Source organism: Podarcis filfolensis, assembly GCF_964270895.1.
Source record: "Podarcis filfolensis genome assembly, chromosome: 4".
NCBI classification, from domain to species: domain Eukaryota; kingdom Metazoa; phylum Chordata; class Lepidosauria; order Squamata; family Lacertidae; genus Podarcis; species Podarcis filfolensis.
In genome coordinates this window covers 73,510,704-73,528,175 of record NC_139607.1, presented here as the reverse complement: position 1 = coordinate 73,528,175, position 17,472 = coordinate 73,510,704, and the positions used below count along the sequence as shown (strand labels likewise).

The 17,472-nt window shown below is 41.3% G+C and overlaps 1 protein-coding gene across 1 annotated transcript in view; it reads left to right on the top strand.

Moving 5' to 3' along the window:
* Positions 1 to 17,472, top strand: part of LSAMP (limbic system associated membrane protein) — a gene marked incomplete at its 5' end in the record, with an annotated part of 239,036 nt that overhangs the window by 53,335 nt on the left and 168,229 nt on the right. The window lies entirely within an intron of this gene.

Sequence of the window (17,472 nt, the reverse complement as noted above, 5' to 3'; positions counted from 1 at the left end):
TCAGTTGTTCATTATAATTTTATTCCCTTGGCTATTAATGTGCATATATTTTAGTTCAGAATCAAAATGTATCATGTGTTTTCTAGTCTCAAAGCTATAATACAGAATCATGTGTGATTGTGAGTGTGTTTATCACACACACTGCATCATAGTGGTTGTAGTAGGCTGTACAAACAATATGCTAGCCACCTTAATTGGATCCTGATGCAAAAATATTAATTGAATGACCCAGCAAGGTTACAGGAAGTGGTTTGACGCAAATGGTAAAACATTATGAGAATAAAATACTGAGACAATAAAGAATGCTAATTGCTGTGTTAACTGAACTTAGCTGTTGTGTCCTTGGCTAGCATTCAGCGAATTTAATTAAACCAATGCATATTTTGGTAAATTTGCTTGAAATTTCTGCCTACTATTCCACTTTGGTGAAATTGGAAATTTCAACCTGAATTAAGTTTTTAGTTAATTTCAACAAGTGACTTTTGTGCAGAAAATTCCATCTCATATTAAGTGGCACTAATTCACTTATTATGTGCTTTAATTTCTTGTAAATCCCATAAAGCAGAATTGCAAAGCACCTACCACTACTAAATCAAACTTTTATTGTCTCAATGAATATAATTTCTGTATGCTGAACAGGAAAGGAAAACCAAGACAGCAGATGCTTTGTCGCCATTGTTACTGGAGTTCCATTTTGTATTTTTGCAAAGCTTTAGCCACATGATTGATGCACTGGTTTTGCTCCATTCAGTTTAGCAATCTATGCAATTTTCTACCATCCTGATTGAGTTTGTACCTTTCCTACAGATGGCATTTTCCTTTCTTAACTGTCTCCTGAATTCCTGAGTTACTGTGATGCATACGTCATTGGGAGCTACCCATGTGCATCTGATGGTTTGATTTCTGCCTTGTGCCTTGAGGCAGATGATAATATTAAAAATGTGCAAACTAAATGGCCAGAATTATTCATACTGATGTTCACAGCAAAGTCTCCTATTAAGAACATAAGAGCCTCGCTGCATCAAACCGAAGGCCTAATTTTTGTCCAGAATTCAGTTCCGAAAGTGGCATGCTGGCTCTGATCCTGGAGGTAATATAAACCATTATGGCTAGTAGCCATTCATAGGCTTGTCCTCCATGAATTTGTCTAATACACTAATAAAGTCATCTAAGTTGGTAGACATTGCCACATCTTGTGGTAGGAAATTCCTTATGTGCTGCAGGAATAAATATTTATTTTTGTGTGTCCTAAATCTTCCAACATTCAGCTTCAATAGATGACTCTGGGTTTTATGACAGGCAGAGAAAATCTTCACTTCACAGAGAAAAACTTCATAATATCTGACTCCTATATTGCACAAAATTTCTGATTTTTCCCCACCTAAAAACCCAGAGTCTGAAAAGAGTAAATAAAGCAAAAGAATCAACAGTTTGCGCTATTATTATTTATGTTCATCTTGCTTGACAGCATGAGTAGTCCTCTTTCACTTTGCAAGCTCCATCACTATTTTATCAATTAGTAATACTAAACTCTGTTCATATTTTGCTATTTTTATTTCTAAACATATTTAGGCTATTTGTTTCCACCTGATATCCAATTTGCTAAAAATACATTTTCAGCCAGTTGATTCAAAATCCTAGCAGCTCTTATTTGTTCCATTTTGTCTTGTCTCTAGAGATTAGTTCAAAGCAATAGATCACACCTAACAGTGATGAGGTTGCAGCTTTGGACTCTATGAATGTAGATATATTCTATATGCTCAGCTGCATATAGCAGAATTTCATGTTATCACCAGTTTTATTCCCTTGATGTTACAGAATAAGCTTCATATCCACATGTAAATGAGGGCAAGTTGCATTACATGACTTTTCCTTGTCATAAGTGCAGTGAAAGTTGAAGATTTGCATATTATAGACTAACACAACTTGATCTAATAAGGACTGCCATTTTATCTCTTTTGTATCATGGAATAGCTATGGCATGAAGTGTTGTGATGGATAGTGTTATAAGATTTTGAGCCCAGCTTTGTAGGCATGAATCATAACACACCAGAGAAAATGGCTAAAAAGAACTTACCATGCACTTCAGTTGTGTATAGCTTTTGCCCTTCAGATGCAATTTCAATATTTTTATGGGTCACTTCTGTGTTCCAAAGTATTCAAACTTTACATCACATGACTTTTTTTTATCTGCCATCCTATATCAAATGTAATCAGGATGTAATTGGATGAGACAATGGTGAAACATCCCATTCGTGTAGAGTGCCAAAAACAGGGGAAGGGCTATTCTGAAACTGCTTTATCCATAATTTTGGTAATTATTGATATACATAACAATATCATGTGGGAATATTGTGGCTTGTGACCTGAATAGTCCAAAATGCTAGAAAATAACTTCAAGACTGTATCTCTTAATACCGCGTACAGTGAATGACAGCATCTCCCATGTTCAGCTGTCAGAATTGTGCAGGGAAAAAAATATCCTCCCTGCCCACAGCAAAAACATGAGCATCGGTTATTTCTTGTACCCACTTTCATCAGCAGACCTTTTCCTTGTGCCTCTCACACTGACAACTGTACCAACTTGTACTTATCCTTTTTTCATCTTGTTAGTTTTTTAACCATATTCATGGAAATGAGATGAACCAGAACCCGTGCAGGAAGGCTACTCTCCCATTTTTGTTCCTGTTTGCCAGGGTGGGGGAATCAAGTTCACAATAATGACTTAAAGCAGGTATTGGGAAGCTGGTGCCCTTGATATGTTGCTGGACATCCCCCATCATCTCATTCCTGATCATTGGCAATTATGGGTGAGGCTGATGGGTGCTGGGAATCATACAACATCCAGGGGCTCATAGGTCCTCCATGTCTTGACCTAAATGATGATGGGATTCAACCTCAATATGGTTGTAAAATGTCATCCCCAATAAGCCCAGATGTGTTGTGAATTAGCTCTCCTATTAGCTCAAAACTGAGGGTTGGGACACACGTTAAACTCAACATAGGGTTGCTGCTGAAAAGAGGCTTATGATGATGTGTTCTCCCTGGTCCAGTCCTATGATATTTTCTGCTTACTGAATGGATCTCCGCTGTCATCTGGTGAGACTTTACATTCCCTGGCATGTGTTTGTGTTGTCCAGCTTCAGTAAAGTTTATGGGAAATTTCATATTTCATAGTTTAATTTAGACACTGTTGATAAAATACTTGAAGATTTAGATGGCTTTTACTTTGTCCATTTTTCTCAAATATGAAATGCATATGTTCTCTCAATCCTAAATATCTAGAAGATATTGTATCTGTACTAAAATTTAGTGTCTAAGGAGCAATTAAGTGAGAAGAGTTGCTTCTTTATATAAAAACCATGGTCTTAGGAAGCTGCCATCTACAGTGATCTGTTATCACTGCTAACATCAAAATCCCATGCCAAATTCTCACAAACATTTTAAATATAAATGCTGCTCCAACACATATATTATTAGGTTTGGTGTTTTTTTAAAAAAAATACTCTTTACCCTGTTGGATTAGTCAGTATCCCAGGGATTAATCATTTGGATTTAGTGCAGTAAACACTTTGTAGTGTAATTTAAACATGCAGTAAGAATAATGCCTTGCACCATTATTCACAGCATGTCTTTAAAATATAGTAATCAGCAAGCTCTAGCTGGTATCAAATTTGTAGGGCAAATGCATCTAGAGATTATTGCTGGTAACCTTATTTAGTTTTACTTCATTCTGCAAAGAGAGTAAATTTTATTTTATTTTAAACCATAAATTCAAGAATAGAATATATAGAATTCTTTGGTCAACTCCTTAAGAGTTCAACCATGGTTATGTTACATAATTTCCTTTTGACAGTTGGCTAAGTTAGCATCATTGTTATATTTGAATGAAGCAGAAGCTAGCTTTATTCTACCTTCATCATTCTTCTTACAGCGGTACCTCAGATTAAGTACTTAATTCGTTCTGGAGATCCGTTCTTAACCTGAAACTGTTCTTAACCTGAAGCACCACTTTAGCTAATGGGGCCTCCTGCTGCTGCCGCGCCGCCAGAGCATGATTTCTGTTCTCATCCTGAAGCAAAGTTCTTAACCCGAGGTACTATTTCTGGGTTAGCAGAGTCTGTAACTTGAAGCGTGTGTAACCTGAAGCGTATGTAACCCGAGGTACCACTGTATTGTTGAGCTGGACCTAGACTGAGCTAAAGTCCTAGTTGATGTAGACGAACCCATTAAAATCAAAGTGAAAAATAGAGTCATGACTAAGTACAATTAATATGACTGGGAACTAAATGCAACTAACCTAAGTCTGGATCCAATCTGCAATTGTCATCACCATTATATGATGATGATAATGATCGTAGCTACCATACAAAACTGAAAATAACATAGACCCTGTACACATGCTGACAATTAAGAGTATTTTGTTCTTTATGAAAACAGAGAGATTGGAACCAATAATTTCCTATTCTTAAACCAGTATTTTCTATCGTTAAGGTTGGATGGAAGGGAACCTATATCTCATTCCAAACCTGCATAGTTTTCACAATGTAGACCTGAATGAGCAGGGTGAGAGTCAAACTAGATATTATTTTAATCATATGGTGAACAACCACATCAGGAGATTATTATTTTTTTTAAAAAAAATGTGTGTTCCCTCCATGAGTGCATATCCTAAAATATGAGAGGGTTTTTAATGTAATATAATGCTAATTAATATAATACTAAGTGCACTGGCGAGGGACGCGGGTGGCTCTGTGGGTTAAACCACAGAGCCTAGGACTTGCCGATCAGAAGATTGGCTGTTCGAATCACCGCGACGGGGTGAGCTCCCGTTGCTCGGTCCCTACTCCTGCCCACTTAGCAGTTCGAAAGCACAAAGTACAAGTAGATAAATAGGTACCGCTCCAGTGGGAAGGTAAACGGCATTTCCGTGCACTGCTCTGGTTCGCCAGAAGTGGCTTAGTCATGCTGGCCACATGACCTGGAAGCTGTACGCCAGCTCCCTCGGCCAATAAAGCGAGATGAGCACCACAACCCCAGAGTCAGTCACGGCTGGACCTAATGGTCAGGGGTCCCTTTACCTTAAGTGCACTGGCACTTTAGCATGCATTTATCCAACTGCAGATCCATTTAACTGGAGGTGGTAGGACCGGGGCCTCTCTCTCTCTACAAGTCACACCTGTCATTGGTCCTGCTCTATGCCCTCCCTCAGTGTTGACATTTCTATTCCACCTTAAGGAACAGGCATGAGATTGTCTGCATGTCACATGTCTGTTTACATTCCAGCACAGTATGCTGGGAACTTCCGTTTGTGTATAGCTTTTGCTTTTGCTGTTCTCTATGAGACGACATGAGAGAGAGAGAGAGACGACATGTTTCTTTGTTCTGATTTATGTTTAATAAATCTGTAGCTGTAGAATGACTTCACAGGCCTCACGCCTATTCTGTGTGCGCAGTACACTCTGCTAATAGTGTGCCCTGGCTTTTGAAGTCTGAGTCGCTGATTTACATTGGAGCATGGGCCGATGGAAGGAGATGGCACAGCTGGGGCTTATCAGCTGGCCTCCCGACCCTCTGCATGTTGACAACAAGTGCGTTTCACCTGGCTGGAATGCGTTGTTGAACTGTGATCATGCCTCTTCTTTACCTGCAGTGGCAGATCTTGGGGTCTCAAATTTTAGAGCCACCCTGTGCAACACCAAAATCTGGCACTCCTTCCTCCCGCCTCTCACCTTCCACTGGATGCCATAGTTCTGGAGCTTCAGTAGTACAGAAGCTCTGTGCCTGGTGTGACTGCCCCAGATCTACCTTTGTTACCTGGATGGAGAGATCTGTGTGTAGAAACATCTGACCTTTGCATGGATAAAATGTAACTTACTGTGCAAAGGTAAGAGTCACCCCTTGTTCCATGCACTTTTCCCTCTGGCCCAGTCCAGCACTGGTATAGTATTGTGTCGGATTGTGGAATTTTTAATTGAATAACTTTTTTAAGGTTGGATACTGCTTTGGGACTGATATGGAAGGTGGTATATAATTTTAAAATATTACTAAATAATCACTCTTAATATGCACACTTTATTTGGAAGCAAAACAAAAACAAAAACCCTCCAATATTGGTAGCTGTATGTGCCTCCAACCAAGAAATTCAGAGCCTGAAATCCAGTCAATGAATTCAGAAGAAAAGCAATTTGCCTGTGTGACTGAATGGAAGATTTTGGAATTGTATTTGCAAAGCAAAGATTTTGCTTCTAAACCCAAGCAGCAGCATATTTGAGACCTGGAAATGCTGGTGGATTCTGAGGCATCAGTATTTAGATTGAAATCAGATTTAACATATTTGCAGGTGACAATCAGTTCCAAGTTGATGAACTCAGTTGGCTGTGATAAAATAAGGATGTTGGATTTAGTTCGGAACAGGTGTGTGGTTCTGTGCGACTATCTGTGCTGTGTTCATAGTATACAGAATCTTTTCTGCCCTTCTTCTCTGAATGCAAAGCACCCTTAAAAGGATTTTGGTTTATTATGAGATACAAGCCAGTCTTCTTTTCCTCTTCTAATCAGGAAACTAAATGATCTCACTTCAAAGGTGCTCTTTGAAGAATGCCTACTTGATTACTGAGCAAAGGGGGAGGGGGCTAATAAAATATTTACGCAGATAGGTCCAAGCCTAAGATTTGTATCTTCACACACACCCGAAGTTCAAGGTTATTAAGATTGAAAAAGGTTCGGTTTTGCTCCTCCCTGTCTCTTCTGAAGTTCCTGCCACATATATCCATGCAGATTAAAAGCCCAATGACTTTATTACACTCTGTGATTCATGCATGTGCTTTAAACCTGGTTGGTCTGGTTGCCAGCTGCCACTTCTTTGCCTTAAAACACAGGTAAAATGTAAGGAGTGCTGCAAAGACAGCCACTACTTCATCCACCTCTAGCTTTGGGCTCATATTTTGGCATAGTATGGTATATAAAAGTGGCAAGGAATCAAGTGTCCTGATGCATTGCCTCAGCCAGGATATAGACATGGAGACATTTTCAGTGATAGTTTCTGATGGTCCCCACGTCTGCTTTCTCATCCCGTTCCTATCATTATCCATGATTTTTTATGTCCCCAATTTCTGCTACTAGTATGGTAAGAACATAAGAGGAGCCTGTTGGATCAGACCGAGGGCCCATGTAGTGCAGCAAACCGTTATCACAGTGGGCTGGACAAGGTAACTGTTAGATGGATTGGTAGCTGGTTGACTGAACAAACTCAGAGTGCTCACAAATGGTTCCTCATCAACCTGGAAACAAGTGACAAGTGGGGTGCCACAGGGTTCTGTCCTGGGCCTGTTGTTGTTCAACATCTTTACAAATGAGCTGGATAAAGGAATTGAGGGGGTGCTCATCAAATCTACAGATGACACCAAACTGGGAGTGTAGCTAACGCCACAGAAGACAGAAATGGGATTCAAGTTTACCTTAACAGATTTGAGAACTAACAAAATGAATTTTGATAGGGGCAAATGTAAGGTTCTACACTGAGGCAGGAATAACCTGCTGCACAAATATAAGATGAGTGACATCTGACTTTCCAGTAGTACATGTGAAAAGGATCTAGGGATCTTAGTAGACCACAAGCAGGGGCGAATGAAGGCTAACCAACACCCGGGGTGGGGCAAACCGCCGTTTGCTCACACATTGCACTGCTATGTACGATGCATGCATAGTGTCACTACATAGGGCACATGTGCAGCATTGCTACCTACAGCACATGCATGCGACACTGCGCATGTATTGTACATAGTGGTTTGCCACCAGCGCCGCTAGAACACCATACAGATGATGGCGGGATCCTCTGCTCGCGGCTGCAGCTGCGAACGGCGGATCCTCCACATGCGGCTGCGGTGGTGCAATGGCTGCTCACGCCGCCACACCGGGGGGGCAGGGCAAGCACCCCACGGTGTGCCTTCTTGTTACACACACCCTGACATGGCACCTGGGGCATACCACCACCCCCTTGCAACGCTGCTGACCACAAGCTTAATATGAGTCAACAGTGTGATGCAGCAACCCCAAGAAGCTGTGGTTTCAAGCAACTGGTATTCAAAAGTATTACTGCTTCCAGTAGTGGAGGCACAAGTATAGTTTTCATGGCTAGTAGCCATGCAACTGAAGCAACCCACTGGCAAAGCTGTATAATTGTTCTCATTATTCTTTTGCTTATTCCATTCCTATTGAAAGCTTTCCCCTCACCCCTCTAAATAAAACTTGTGAAATGGGTAGTTGAGATCTTAGTCATATTGCTACAAAACTTAATGAGTGTTTCTCTTTCTGACATATTTTAAAAGAGCCCAGATGTAGTAACTAACTGAATTGACCTTTGATAACTGCCACTCTTGTGTGCCTGTGAGCAGATTTCAACCAAAACAAAAAATTACAGGAAGCTGTTCTTGCTAAATCAAATTGGATGCTTATGTAGCACTTTGTATCTTCAAAGCGATTCGTGGACATTAGCATGCGTCACCCTAAAGGGCTTGGGAATTTGCTTAGATTGTTAGCCTTGTGGACAGAGGCAGCATCACGCTGCTTCTTGTTATAGGTGTAAAGAGCAGTGATTAGCCTACAGTGTAGAGGAGAAGAGGAAAATTAGCCACTCACTTCTATTTACCAGTTCTGCCCCCTCTTTAAATCCCCTCTCCTCCTTCCTCACACTCCTCTCATTCACTTTAACTCAACAATGACTAATGAGGCCAATTTGATGCCAATTAGTTGCCATAGGAAAGGACTGCTAATTGTAGCAGCCAAGGTGTCAGCTCCAAAATGCTCAAGGTGTGTATGTGCATATGATGGCCAGCATGCCCCCCTCCCTTTAATCTTCACCTGGAGGCTGATTAGTTTCTTTGTATTTGTTGCAAAATGTTGTTAATTAGGAGCTAGGGACAAGGAAATTACAGCCCTCAAGGCTTAATTGGGAAGCTCCTGTGGAGGCTTTTATGACTATAAACTCCTTTTTTTAAGACGCAGGTTTAATGGTTTGCTCTTCGCCCTTATAGTTGAGGACTACAAAGTGCTAGAGTACTCATTTTCCACACTAAAGGAACAACAGATGTAGAACGTCAAAAAGATGGTGGATCACCAAAATTGAAGACGCATGAGAGAAATTGATTCACAAAAGTGCCCAAGTTTACTGAAGACAAGCACATTTTGGAAATCCAGCTTTCTTCTTAAGAGGCAATCAGGGGAAATGTGCATCTTGAGTCCTGGGCATTCCTGAATCAAACACATTTGAGCAGGGGTAACCAATGTGGTACTCTCAAGAGGTTGTTGAACTACAAACTCCATCAGCCCCATCCAACATGGCCAATGGCCAGGGATAATGTGAGGTGTTGTCCAACCACATCTAGAGGACACCATTTTAGCTACCACATCCCAAAGAAATATCCTAGCTAGAGTCATGAAGCATACTCTCTGGATTGCCTCTGGAGAAGAAAATTGTATTTCCGAAGTGCTTTGGGATTGAGTAAGTACAGACACTTTTGAGAATTGACTCCTCTCTCATTTCTTGACTGAATGGTGCCTTTCATATTTGCTTCCTAGATAACCAAAATCCCAACAAGTTGGGAAAATTGTGTGAAACCCCAGATTTTGGCTTTGCAAGGAGCTTGTTAGAGAAGTATGTACATCTTCTGTTGAGTCACAACTGAATCAAATGTGAAATGACTCACCTGAAAACCACTAGGTTGGAGCTTACAGAAGATAAAAACCTCCACCAAAAGCTCATCAATGAGTTGTATATACAACATAGTCCAAAACCAGAGAATTAGTTTATGTCCAAATATGATCCAGAGACAAAGTCTGGCAGCGGTCCAAAGTCGGTGTTTTTAGCTGTGATTCCTGCATTGCAGGGGTTGAACTAGATCAGGCATAGGGCAAATTTGGCCCTCCAGATGTTTTGCGACTACAACTCCCATCATCCCCAGCTAACAGGACCAGTGGTCAGGGATGATGGGAATTGTAGTCTCAAAACATCTGGAGGGCTGAGTTTAACTATGCCTGAACTAGATGATCCTTTGGGTCCCTTCCAACTCTACAAGTTCATGATTCTGATATCACAGGGAGTTCAGACATGGTCCAACACAGCAAAGCAAAGAGACTAGAATGAAAAAATGATATACCAGGTCAGGACTAGGCATGACAGCTGGACAAATGCACAAGTGAGTATTCTCTGGATACCACAACTATAAAATGATGACTATCTATATCTATCTATCTATTTAAATTTCTACACCACCCTTCATCTGAGGATCACAAGACAGTTTACAATATAACATTGTAAAAGAAAAAATTAGTTTAGCACAGAGAAAAAAGTAGGACCACAGAATATGCATGTTTGAATCATCCTGTTCATTACACAAACCAAATACTTGGGTAGTTTTAAGGAGGAGGGTCATCCTTGCCTCTCCTTTCCTTCTCTCCATCTCCCCCCGCCCCCGCCCCCGCCCCCGCCCCCGCCCCCACCAATATACAAGATGGTTGACGTCATGAAGACACAAGGGAAATGAAAGAGCAATGGACTTGGATGGGTGATTGGGTCAGAATGAGGAGACAAGTAGCTTGAGGGAAGCAGAGAGGAGGAATTATCGGAACCAGAGAAATGAGACTAGGAACTTGTATATGAAAACAGAAAGGAGCCAGCACAGGCACTCACTCACAAACTAGTGCAGTTATAGTAAACAAGGAAGTATCAAGAGAGCCACTCAGAAGTTACTGCCTTTGTCTAAAAATGATATTTGTCTTCCAGCAGCTGTTTTGCCTGTATGTGTTTTTGAAGATATTCCCTTCCCCCGCATTTGTTACAAGTGCAGTTGGCACTTAAGAGACATGCTAATGTTTTGTGGAAACAAATCACTTGCTTTCATCTTGAGTGCAACCCTGATTGCACTGGGGGATTTTGGTATGTTTTCATGTCTCATTCTTTTTATCATTTACATCAATGTGAGTTGTTCCTGTCACGAAAACTAGAGCTTGAAAATCACCAGGGTTAGATATGATGTAGTGGGAAAAGACTGTCTGCCAGCTTCTGTAAAGCCCTGTCAATGGCCTACCTTATAACAATGCTATGCACAGTTTCATGCTCATGAATAGTCTGTGGTCCAGCTGTCTCACCATGGGCGTAGCCAGGATTTATGTAGGGAGGGAGCAGAACCTCAGTTAGTTAAGTATTTTTATTGTTTACTTGATGGGGGCAGCTCCCCCACCCACCTACCCATGCCCATGTGTCCCACCAGAGGAACATAACTATTGGACCCTTTCTCCAATGGAGCATGAAACACTGGGACCAGAGACTGTGAATTAATGCGGTCCTTTTAGGGAGATGAAGTTTTCTTTAGCACATTTTATTCAAGTACTGGAACAATACTGCCAAAATTATGATTCTACACAAAGGCATTTCTTCTATATAATGGCACATTGTTCTTATGTTGTGCTGAAAGAGGCATAGATCCACAAGTCATATCAGAAAGCCCAGCTGAATTCGGCAAAATGTACAGTGGTACCTCGGGTTAAGTACTTAATTCGTTCCGGAGGTCCGTACTTAACCTGAAACTGTTCTTAACCTGAAGCACCACTTTAGCTAATGGGGCCTCCTGCTGCTGCCGCGCTGCCGGAGCATGATTTCTGTTCTCATCCTGAAGCAAAGTTCTTAACCTGAAGTACTATTTCTGGGTTAGCGGAGTCTGTAACCTGAAGCATATGTAACCTGAAGCGTATGTAACCCGAGGTACCACTGTATTCTGGATGTTCAAGATTGGCTTCTTTAGCTGTCCAGACTATCCCCAAGCCACACCTCTCATCTTGACTTGGCTGGGGTTTTTCCTTGCCACTGTGATAAGGCCTCTTTTTTTGCCTGGATGGAGGATGGATAAATGTGGGAAGAATATAGCCTGTTGCTCTGCTCACTTTAGCCTCTAGCCCCAAACACCATGTGGCCCTGAAAGGTTGTCTATGAGGGAATGTCACCCTCATGCTGAAAAAGGATTCCCAACCTTGACTTTCCACTAGTTCCAATGTATGCTCCCCCTTCATTAAGGAAGCACGAGTTCACAGACGTCTACCCCTAAATGTACAACTTAAATATATTACATATGCTGCAGCTGTCCTAATCACTAGGGACAATTCTTATTTCCTAATAATAATAATAATAATTTATTATTCCATCTAACTGGGTGACTATATATGTATTAAATTTCCATACCGCCCTTCATCCAAAGATTGCAGGGTGGTATACAATATAAAAAACAAAAATACGTACCGCAATGACAAAACAAAAAGAATAATCTGACCATACAGTTTAAAAGGCTTGCTAAATAAAATAAAAGTATTTTTTTTAAAAAAATGAAAGAGTACAAAACAACTTTCCCCATTATTTATTTGATTCCATTCACAAATCGCTCTCCCTAAAATATCTCAAACGGATTTCACAGTAATCACAGAGCACCTAGAGTAGTTCCGGCTTGCTTTAAAAGCTTTACAAATATTTCAAGCTGCTGCTAAGGTCCACAACAACTCTGTTAGCGCAGGAGAGCCAAGATTGTCCTTAATGCAGCCAAGACTTCCCAATTTAAAATTGTCCTTTAAAAATTGTATACAAAGCAGGTGGGGAAGAGAGAGAAGCTAGTACAATGCTGCAAATTAAGACGATGCTGCTTTTAACACCTATGATTTCTGACACAGTGGGGGGAAACCCATTAGAGAGGAAGGCTTCAAATGATTTTGGTCTGTTTTAACTAGTGGATGACTCTGAATGTTGACCGTGTAAGATCCAGTCTTGCTTTAGAGGCCAAGTGTATTCATCACAGCCCTCCCAAGAAAGCGAGGCAGGCTTCCCATGGGAGTTTGCCAGTAGTAAGGTTGCCACATGGACAGATTTGTTCAAGCAAGAGGCATTTGGAAGCAATCAGCCTAAAGTATCAGAAATTTGAATTAAAGAAAGATGAAGAAACTGAACTATGAGGTTGTCTGTACCTCTCTGGGGCTTGCTCAAGCATTTCTTTCATCAGGGGCCCCCAATCATTTGGAGACACATTTAGAAAAACAAGAATTGTTTTGGGCCACACAAAACACACACATTTCCAAGAAGGAAAAGTGGTAATGCTCAAAAGCAGACATCTCAGAACAAATGAAGCACAGCCAAAACAAGAAACCAACATGTCACCAAAAAAAGGCAGCCCCCTCCTGAAATCCCAAGATTCCCATATAAAATTGGGAAGGGGCCTTGAAATACACCAAGGAGAATGGCTGATGGTGTTGTGGTGCTCACAGATGCCGGGGGGGCGGGGCTCCAGTGCTACATAGATGGTGCTGAAAATCACTTGCCAGGGCAAACTAAGGAAGCCGCCTAGGGTGGCAGAATGTTACAGTCCCTAGACCAGGCTCCCACTGCTGTGTCACAGAATTACAGTTTTTTGATTGTTAACTCATTAATTATTTGATAGAGTTTAGATAGAATAATTTATATTCATTTTATGTAATAATCAAATTTTCAAAAGATGTTAAAGGTCTTGTAGCATGCACTTTAACTTCAGAATTTGATGAGCATAAAACATAAAACAAAATTACAATCTTCGTTCCAACTTTTCTCATTTGTTCAGCTGATATAGGTGAACCATTTTCAAATGAATCAGTTAGTCTGTAAGGACCTTTCTCTCTCCATTTCTGAATAGCAAATTCTTTTCAATCAGTTTTGTCAATCAATCATAGAGTTCAGTTGGTAGAGCACGAGGCTCTTAATCTCAGGGACATGGGTTCGAACCCCATGTTAGGCAAAAGATTCCTTCATTACAGGGGGTTGGACTAGGTTACTCTCATGGTCCCTTCTAATTCTATGATTCTATGATTTTCCTGTCATATAAAAAGTGGGTGCAGTACAAAAGGCATCCATAGTGAGATTGAAGGAGCTAATTTAGGTGCCCACATCTTCCATACTTTCAGATCTACCTAAGCAAATAGCTTTACTATGGAATAAAAAATGTTTTTAATATCTGTTAAAAATGGTAAACTTGGTACTCTATATCAGGGTGGCCAACTCCCGAGAGACTGTGATCTACTTTCAGAATTTAAATCTGGCAATGATCTACCCCCGCTTTTTGGGGGTTCAGGTCAAAGTTGTTGAGGAGGAAAGCCCCGTTTTTATACAAATACTTTCTTGGGAGTGAAGTTCCGTTTCGGGGGGGGGGCGTTTAAAGGCAATGGTCAAAGGGAAAAAGTCACTCACAATAATATTGCTATGAAGGAAAACAGCAAAAAATGATAGCAAACTTTGTACACTGGGGTAGAAGATCCAGATTACAATTAGCTGTGATGTATCAACAGTCTCAAGGTGTGTGTGTCTTGCTGTGGCATGATAACTCTGTAAATGAGGTACAGCTATCATCTTTTGCTACTTAAAAAAAAAATATGCTATGTCAAAATACAAATGGGTATAGTCTGAAACAAAACTTTAAAAAAATATGGTAGAACTATCATTTTCACCTAGGACACTGTTCCCATCCATGATAATGTCAGCCTAGACCAGTTTTTGAAATCGTTCTTAATATTTCTTATTAATGGCAGAAAATGAGCTTTATAAAGTTTTTCCCAGGTTTTTGTTATATTAATTCCAAGATATTTAATATATTGTGGGCAGATCGAAAGTCTATCTTCATTCTTAATTCATCTTGTAAATCAGTTCAGACACAACAATTCTGGTTTAGTTTTATTAATTGTCAATCTGTTCACTCTGCCAAATGCTTCAGCTTTCACCAGGCAGTGAAACAGAGCGGGCTGCCCCTGCCACTTGCAAATGACAGTTCTTCAACAAAACCCTGCGTTCTGAAACCAGCTCCCAATAGGACTATGGGTTTTTTTGGTATAAATGGTATCCATGCAGTTGGAATAAACCATATAGAAGCTGGCTTTCAAAAAGTAGGTTGACTACAGAGAGCACACCACCTTGGAATATATGCAATACAGTGGTACCTTGGTTTACAAACTTAATCTGTTCCGGAAGTCCGTTCTCAAACCAAAACAGTTCTTAATCTGAGGCACACTTTCCCTAATGAAGCCTCCCGCCACTGGTGCCCTTCCACCGTTCAGATTACGTTCTTAGACTGAGGTAAAGTACTCAAATCAAGACACTATTTCCGGTTTTGCAGAGTTTGTAAACCAAATAGTTCTTAAACCAGACTGTTCTTAAACCAAGGTACCACTGTATATGAAGAAATGACTCTCAGTGGCTCTCCTGATTTGATTAGGAGATAACCAACCCTTCCCCCAGACTTTCAAAACAGTGTGATGCAAAATAACTGGCTGATTTGTGTTTCTGATCACAGTATGTGAAATTCAGTCCACACAATCACTCTTTTTGTTGGCTCTCACAGCCTTTTGTTGCTAGTTTCAGCGGCATGTGAAGCTATAATGGACAGAATTCCCATGTACTTCAAGCCTTACAAATCTATGTTGCCTTGGCCTAGTTCTCCAAGCTGCCCATTTCCTTCCACGCAGAATTTTCAGCTTTCTCCTTCTTTTCTTCAGCTTTGTATCAACTCCTGTTGTTTCCCCAGGCCCTTCCTTTTTAGGTCTGCTTGAGTTGCTTAAGAACATAATAGGAGCCTGATGGATCAGGTCAATGGCCCATCTAGTCCAGCATCCTGTTGTCACATTAGGTGAGCTTGCAAGCTAGACCAACACTCTGTTGTTGTTGTTGTTTAGTCGTTTAGTCGTGTCCGACTCTTCGTGACCCCATGGACCAGAGCACGCCAGGCACTTCTGTCTTCCACTGCCTCCCACAGTTTGGTCAAACTCATTCTGGTAGCTTCAAGAACACTGTCCAACCACCTTGTCCTCTGTCGTCCCCTTCTCCTTGTGCCCTCCATCTTTCCCAACATCAGGGTCTTTTCCAGGGAGTCTTCTCTTCTCATGAGGTGGCCAAAGTATTGGAGCCTCAGCTTCACAATCTGTCCTTCCAGTGAGCACTCAGGGCTGATTTCCTTAAGAATGGAGAGGTTTGATCTTCTTGCAGTCCATGGGATTCTCAAGAGTCTCCTCCAGCACCATAATTCAAAAGCATCAATTCTTCGGCGATCAGCCTTCTTTATGGTCCAGCTCTCACTTCCATACATCACTACTGGGAAAACCATAACTTTAACTGTACGGTCCTTTGTTGGCAAGGTGATGTCTCTGCTTTTTAAGATGCTGTCTAGGTTTGACCAACACTCTGCCCACCTGCAATTCCCAGCACCTGCTATTCAGAGACTTAATGCCTCTGACAGTTGAGGTAGAACATAGCCATGATGGCTGGTAGCTGTCGATAGCCTTGCTCTCCTTGAATTTGTCTGAACTTCTTTTAAAGCCATCCAAGTTGGCGACCATCACTTTAGCCACCCTATCTCTTTATTGACTTGAGGAAAAAATTGGCTGTCCCTGCTCAAAGTGGAAACAGCAGCTGAAAGGCTTCTAGCCAGCAAACTTCCAAATGGATGAGAGCACGATTTTCACCTAAGAAGCCACCGCTTAAGGTGACTCAGCCTTGTGGTTATTTTAGCCTCCATAGTGAATCAAAGTTATTTGATTCCCTCTGCGCTCCTGAGTTCCTGCTTGGTGCTCTGGAAGCTGACTCATGGCTCTAGCAAAATCAAAAGAGCCAAGCAAATATTGTATACATTTTCTTTACTCAGCTGTACTTCCACAGCTAAATATAGCCCTGGCATGACACACTGCATTGGTTTGCACTCAGTTCACATTTCCAGGATTATTTACAGAATCACAAGGACGCTTTGAAGTGAAAGCACAGATTCCGAAGCAAAAATATGCATCGTAGGGGGAATTTCACAGCAAATTCAGCTTCCTGCCATGCCAAAGAAGACACCGCAACCTTACCTTCAAATGGAAACTGTATGCTATACAAAGAGATTAGTAAATCCCCTGAGTAAATGCTTTCTCACATTCAAGGGTACAGGCACTTTTACTTCAGACTTGTTGGGGAGCGCTATGACAGAATATATGTTAAAACTGCAGACCCATAGACTTAGAACATGGGTTGAGCTTGGCAGGAGTGAAGGAGTGGGGAAGGTGATTTGGAGGGGTGAACCTGCCTGTCAGAGTGCTGGATCCTGTCCCCGCCTCCTGCTATAAACCCTTTAGGGAACAGACACAACTCAGTGGTAGAGCATCTGCTTTACATACAGATGGTCCCCAGTCCAATCCCCAACATCTCCAAACAGGACTGGGAATGTCTCCTATCTCAAATCCCAAAGAGCTGCTGCTATCCAGTGTGGACTACACTGAGCTAGATGGTCTGACATGGTACAAAACAGCTTCCTATGCTTCCCCCACCTGACTACAGTGAAGTAAGCTAAAGTGGCTGGCCCAGATGGGCTGCTGGGAAAAAACTGCAGGCATATTATGAGTCCAGTTTCTCCTGTGCAGCGTATAACCACTTGAGGCAGAACATTC